The sequence below is a fragment of the Mus pahari genome, chromosome 13 (genome assembly GCF_900095145.1).
Source record: "Mus pahari chromosome 13, PAHARI_EIJ_v1.1, whole genome shotgun sequence".
Lineage (NCBI taxonomy): Eukaryota > Metazoa > Chordata > Mammalia > Rodentia > Muridae > Mus > Mus pahari.
In genome coordinates, this window is record NC_034602.1 from 56,421,905 (window position 1) to 56,429,179 (window position 7,275).

Here is a 7,275-nt window from a genome sequence, read left to right on the forward strand (position 1 = left end):
TATATATATATATATACACACACACCACAGGGTTTTAGCTCTATGCTGAAGCTCTCTATGTAGACTAAGTTGGCCTCAAACTTAGAAAGATCTGCCTCCTGAGTGATGAATTAAAGGCATGCACCATCGTGCCTGGCATAATCTTATTTCTGTACTGAAGAAATACCATATATAGACAGTCTCTACACATGGCTTTTTTTTTTTTTAATGGTTTTAGAGCTTTATTATAGAAAGGCAGGGGGAAAGAGAGAAGGTAGAAAGAGAGAGAGAGAGAGAGAGAGAGAGAGAGAGAGAGAGAGAAAGAGAGAGAAAGAGAGAGGCCGATCAAGGGAGGCAGGGAGGGGGGGGCTAGAGAGTGAGGGAGGTAAAAGCTAAAGAGATGGCTTTATATTTTTTTTTAACTTACTGTATTCTACAGTCATATCCTCAACTTTAATGGTTATGCTGCATTCTTCTGTATGGATACAGTTACCAAGAAATATTAAAACCATGCTAAGTCTACAGATTCCTTAAGAGCCTAAGGAAGTGAGTTAGAAGTTCTCTATTAGCACTTGTGTGAAGCTACAGAAATAAAACACATATTTAATAACTTTTAGGATTACAAGACTTGCCTCAGTAAAAATACCAAGGGCACCAGGCTGACTTCTGGCAGTCTGCCATCTTTCCTTGCCTCACCCATCATGCTTTGCCTACCCTACGTGAATGGAAAAGATGATGTTGGGAACACTAAGTGGCTAAGCTCTGAGCAATCTGAAAATCTCCTACCTTCAGGGAGACATGTTTGTAGCCTTCACTGCAGCTGTCCCACCTCTACACAAGGAAGCGTGGGCATCTGGTTTCAGAAAAATGGCTTCAATGTGTTCCAGGGCCTGGTCCTTTCCTCCACAAAAAAGGTAATGTTTCCAAGCTGGGCCTGGTGGTGCACGCCTTTGGTCCCAGCACTTGGGAGGCAAAGGCAGGTAGATTTATGTGAGTTTGAGGCCTGCCTGGTCAAAGCAAGTTTCAGGACAGTCAGGGCTACACAGAGAACCCTGACTCGAAAAAGAAAAAAGAGAAAAAAAAAGATATCAGACCCTAATAAAACGGCTAAGTGATAAGAAGATCATCAGCCAGAAGGCCAAATGAGTGTCCAAGTCCAAGGGAGAACAGGATGAGGTGAAGAGGGACCTCTGAGTTGGTTCAGAGAGTGAAGCAAGCCTGATGGCCTTGTTTCAGCCCCTGGAACCCACATAAAGTTGGAGGGAGAAAACTAGTTCCTGAACGTTGCCCTCTGACCCCCTCACACACACAATACAATATCAGGGGTGGGGGGATGAAGCAGCAAAAAAGGGTCATCTCAATGCAGAAGTACAAGTTGGGCCTAGAAAGGAAGCTGGAAAGAAGAGTCTAGGTCCAAGTAGAAGAATAAACAGAAGTGAGGTGCTCGCTCAGTGAGGAGTGGGTACTGAGGAGCTAAGAGGGGCCATCACTGTCTCCTGAAACATGACTGCAGAACAGGTGGCTCTGGAGTGGCTCTCTCAGGAGAGCAAGACAGCAATCTGTAAGGCACAATCTAATAGCAATCCACATAGTCGAATGAACCATCATTAGAGGCATTGCTACAACAAAAACCTATTCCCTATTGGAGAGGGGGGCGTGGTTACAAGCAGGGTGGAGTTTTAAGTCTAGAGACAGAGTCAGGAACACAACAATTGGATATTTGATGTGATACTTACTTTGATACAAAAGAACAGTGACAAGGGATGTAAAGAGGAGGTAATGTTTGGTTCCAGGGAAATGAAGACAGGAATACCATTGTCCAGTCTTGGACAGCATAATTCCTCAAAAGACTCTGTTCTGATGCTTTATCAGTGCGCGTTCCCAGAAAGTACACTACCAGAAACAGATGATGCTCTAGATCTCAAGTACAAATACAGCTGCTCCTCTGTCCCAACAGGTTCTATCTATAACCACAGAATCAGCCAACTGCGTGTGCGTGCGTGTGCGCGTGCGTGCGCGTGCAGGCGGGCATGTGTGTGTGTGCACGCGTGCATGTGTGTGTGTGCGCGCACGCGCATGCGTATGGGCGTGTGTGTGTGTGTGTGTGCACACGCGTGCGTGCAGGCGGGCGTGTGTGTGTGTAGGCGGGCAGGCATGTGTGCATGTGTGTGTGTGTGTGTGTGTGTGTGTGTGTGTGTGTAAAACTGGAGGCCAAATATAAGGGCACACATCTTTAATCCTAGCACTAGGGAAGCCAAAGCAAGCTTGAAGCCATCCTGATCTACACTACAAATTCCAGGTCAGTCCCAGTGACATAGTGAGGCCCCAGCTAAAAAAAAATAAAAAAACAAAAACCAAAAAATCCAGCTCTCTACTGAATATGCATAGACTTTTTGTTCTTGTTCCTTAAGCAGTAAGGCAGAGCTATTTGCACTATATCAGGTCTTACTTCTATTGTCTGTTTTGAGACAAAGTATCCCTATGCTGCCTAGGCTGGCCTAGGACTTGTGTGTAGGCTGGGCTAGTCTTGTGTTCATAGTCAAGATCATCTCCACAATGCTAGCATTGTAAGTATGTTCCATGGTGCTCAGTTACATTAGGTATCATATGTAACTAGAGATGATTTAAAGTATCCAGAAGGACATGTATCAGGTAAGGAAAATAAATACTGCACCATTTTACTTAAAGGACTTGAGCATTTCCAGATGTGGGCATTTGCAGTAGTCCCGATGGACTGTCCCAGGGATACCGAGGGACTACACTGTAAAATCCCTACTGTGATAGCTGTTCCACTTGCAGCATATCCACTCAGTATCTCTGTAAGCTACATCATCATAATTTAACACCTAAACCCTAATTAACTCTGGGCCTATACGTTCATCTTCAAGGTTCACAGGATTGAACCAGAACTATCACATATAAGGCCAGGCTGGAGAGATGGCTCAGTGGTTATTATCACTTGCTGTTCTCCCGGAGTACCTAGGTTTAACCTCCTACACCACATAGTGTTTCACAGCCATTCATAACTCCAGTTCCAGGGGATCTGATGCCTTCTGACCACAGTTACCAGGCATGTACATGGTATAGACATACATGCAGCCAAAATACCCAAACACATAAAGACATATCCTTTAAAAGGAAAATAGACACTTGTCTCCCTCCTTCATTAAACTAATAAGTAGAATGTTTAAGTAATGTTGGCCCAGAGGATCTTTCAGGGTTATAATTTAATTCCATAGCCTAGAAGTTACAACTATTGAGCCTGGTGTGGTGGGGCATTCCTTTAATCCCAGCACTCGGGAGGCAGAGGCAGGCAGATTTCTGAGTTCGAGGCCAGCCTGGTCTACAAAGTGAGTTGCAGGACAGCCAGGGCTATACAGAGAAACCCTGTCTTGACCCCCCCCCCAAAAAAAAAAGTTACAGCTATTAAAACAGCCAATATCCCCAAGCTCAGACTGGACATGCTCTGTTAACATTCACAGAATACGCATAGATCAAATGTCTATGGAAGGAAACTCCTAGGCTTAAGGAGGTCATAGTTTAATAATGTATCCCAAGCTAATGGATCTTTTTTTTAAAAAAATCAGATTTATTTATTTAATATGAATTAATATACACTGCCTGAGTGCCTGGGTGTTAGATGGTTGTAAGCCACCAATGTGAGAGCTTGGAATTGAACCCAGGTCTTATGCAAGAGGAACAAGGGCTCTTTAACGGCTGAGGCATGTCTCCAGCACCAAGGCTGTGGTCCTTATCAGTTGCTGTTCTTGCCATACCTCTAACACCTAGGATGGCTATCTGTCACTGAATATTGAGTTAATAACTGTTCCCTGGGCCTCTGGGATTGCAGACTTCATGTTTCATAGCATTAGTTAAGATGGCTGATCATAGTTTATAGGAAACAATTAAACCACTACCTCCCTTAGCCACCCACCTAAAGAATAGGCTCAGATTTTCCCCCAAGATACCTCTAATATGATTTGTTTTTATAATGTATAGGGAGGGATTAAATCCGAGGTCTCATGAATCACAGGTAGACATTCTACCCCTGTGTCCCACCCCCTAGTCTTTAAGTTTCTTCTTATCTGCCTTTATTTCAGAAACATAATTCAGGGTTCTTTCTAAGTAGTTGCTACTGACTACTGCAGCTGCATCTGTACTGGAGAACTGGATACATCTGGGGGGGGGGTCCCCTCAGTTTTGTGTTTTCTTTCTCCCTCCTCCTCTTCCTTCTTCTCTTCTCTATACACACCCACTTTTCTGTCTCTCACTAAGGTCTGCAGCCAAGGCTGGTCTGGAACTGATGGTGATCCTTCTGCCTCAGCCTCCTGGGAACTGATTATAGGCATGAGCCACGACACTCAACTACTTGGGTTGGGTCTTCCTTTTGGCTTGGTACCCTGGGTCTTGCTAGTTTTTTTTATGAAGTACTGCATATACAAGGCAATGGATAGGGAATTATGTAAGGAGACATACACAGTCAGTGCATAGCAAATAAAGTCACTTGGAAGTTTCAAACAAAATCCTCAGGAAACTTTAACATGAGCCAGGCAGTGGTGGTGCAGGCCTTGAATCCCAGCATTTGGGAGGCAGAGGCAGGCGGATTTGAGTTCCAGGACATCCAGGGCTACAAAGAGAAACCCTGTTTCGAAGAAAAGAAAAACAAAAACAAAAAACTTTGACATGGAGCTTGATACAATGTTATCAATACAGTTTATATGACCCATGTTTTCTGATTCTGTTTTTTTTTTTTTTGTTTTGTTTTCTTCCTAATTTTTTAATCCTGAAAATACTGTTCATGTAAAGTCTCATAAATTCAGATAAGCATTTCAACCTACAAGATGTCACTACCAGCCAACAAATGTCCTATACTGCACTCTGAACAGAATAGCATCCATCTGCCACCCCTTCACAGCTACTGAAACAGCAGACATGATAAGACAGCTGGCTACACCAACCTCAGTCATTTCCTGGAAGCACACTTAAAAAGATCCCTGATTCAAAACAAAAAAAAAAAAAAAAAAAGATTGTGAAAGACTTAATTTTATGTCTAACGGGAATGATTCACAGCTGTGGAAATTCGAGAAAAGATAGAGCGATAGAGCATGCCTAGTGGCTAGAGATTTTAGGGCAGAGAAAGCAATACAGAGATGAAAGAAGGGGGCGGGGGAGGGGATGTATTTTCCAAACCAGGGTTGTGTAGCATTCAGCTCAGACTAGCTCAGTACTCAAAAAGTACAGCCCACAGCAGAAACACTCAGCTCTTTCAAGTCCAGAACCCCTCAGAAGAAACAGACCAGACTACTGTTCTCATTTCTCAGGGGATTTGGAAAAAAAAAAAAAAACCCTCAGACTGGCCTTTGAGGTGAGTGGATGAACAGTTAGTCCTCTGTGTACCCCACGTATGCACGCTCTCCCAGCCAGCCCCTCCTCTCTTTTATACGCGATTTCTCGACCAACCCTATTCAATACGCGTAGTACGTGAAGATTTTTAAGATCTCACGAAAACATGGTCTCTGAAGCCCCCAAGAAAGGCCTTCCCTGACATTAAGTATAACGTCCAAGCGTATGTCCAGAGGGCAACAATGAACTGCGGGAGTCACACACACCCCCAAGATATTATAGGATAAATGCCTTAGGGCTGCATCTTTAAGGGGCTTTGCTTTCTACATTTAGGGGCTACCGGAGGAGAGCAGCCGCCTCCCAGGTGAGCAGACTCTAATCCCCAACAAAGCTTAGGACTGTGAAGCGCCCATTAGGCCCCACGGAGAGGACCCTTTCCTTCGAGGGGGGAGGCGTTTGGGTGTCTGAAGCGGCGGGAAAATCTCGATCGTTTCAAATCGGAAAATGGAAAGAAGAACAACTGGCTTGAAGACGCGCGAGTTGCGAAATTAAAAGCCCCGCTCGGCTGACCTGCAAGCGCACGACGTGATTCCCGCCGGGCCCGAAAAGGGAGACCGGGATGATGCAGTAGGGAGCCCCGCCGCGAACGGGGAGCGGGCCCGGGACCACGCGCACACCCGGGCCGCGAGAAGGGGGCACCCCGAAAGGATCGGTGCTTACCCACTTCCAAAGCAGGGACACAGCGGCCGTGCAGATCCCGTTCTCTCGGACAGCGCCTTCCTCCCAAGCCGCAGGCTCTACACACCGCTCCGCCCGCTGCTCCCCGAGTCCCCGGCCCGCGGCCGTATTTAAATGCTTCTGCCGGGGAAGGCGGAGGCTTCATTCCCCTGCAGCCAGGCCTCCCGGGACTCTGGACCCGGCCACCGCCCCGCGCTGCCCCGCCTCCCTCCGCTCCAGGCCCCCCGGGCAGGCCTCTATTTCCTTCTGGACCCAGGGCAGCCTAGGGGGCGGGGTCCGAACTGTATGGTCACGCCCCTTGCGGAGCAGGACGAATCAGCTCCAGCCAAGTCACGGGCTCCGCCCCCGCCCGCAGCGAGCGGCGTTGGGCGTGGCTGCGTGCGCCGCGGGTCCCGCTAGGCTGACCAGCGGCAGGGAGTGGCGTCGTGGTCCCTGTTGGTCATCCTTGTCTGTGTTCCTTCCCTGCTCTGGGTCCCTGGAATCTGGGATGAGGAAGGTTCGCGCGTGCCAAGTGAACCACCCACGATCACAGGGCCTGGGAGGGGAGGGCGAGCCCACAGAAAGGTCTTCCGGCTTTCTGGCCTTCCCCTTATCCTGGAGCCCGAGCTGGGTTCTCAGCCCCTGGACTCTGATGGAGGGCCTCCGCGGCTCTCCCAAGCTCTTCAAGCCCCTGCGTCCGCCGAACCCTTCAGACAGCTGCCCAGAGTTTAAGTCACGTCCCATCCCGATGGCGCCGGGTCTGGGAAGGAGATGCCTCAGGTCAAAACGATGCTGAGTCCCATCATGACTGAGCCAGCGTCTCCGGGTTGGTCCTTGGCCAGAGAACCCGGGCGCCCACGCCTGGAGGGCGTATTTTCCAGGAAAACTTTCCAGCCAAATTCTAAAAGGGAGGTGGTCTGCATGATGCATAGCAAGGCGTGTGCAACGTAGACGCGTGTGGGTGTGAATTTGCGTGTGTGTATGTGTGTGTGTGTGGTACTAGAGATTGAACTCTAAGCACTCTACCACTTAGTCCTTACAAATGCATAGAGTAAAATTGCCCTCTGGAGAAAGGGCTAAGAGGTTCACTCTCCAGGACCCACATCAGGGGACTCAACACTGCCTGAATCTCCTGCTCCAGGAGACCACGCTCTATCCACCAGCACAAACATATGCAGACATCTGTATGCATAAACTTCTTTTAAAACGTAAAATTATTTAGCCTGCCCACGGGAG

The 7,275-nt window shown here is 47.7% G+C and overlaps 1 protein-coding gene across 1 annotated transcript in view; it reads right to left on the bottom strand.

Moving 5' to 3' along the window:
* Ugdh (UDP-glucose 6-dehydrogenase) overlaps positions 1–6,292 on the bottom strand; it is a 23,458-nt gene extending 17,166 nt beyond the window's left edge. The window contains exon 1 of the mRNA XM_021210408.2: positions 6,043–6,292. The gene's annotated coding sequence lies outside the window, so the exon portion shown is untranslated. The remainder of the gene's footprint in view (positions 1–6,042) is intronic.
* Between the last annotated feature and the right edge of the window lie 983 nt (positions 6,293–7,275).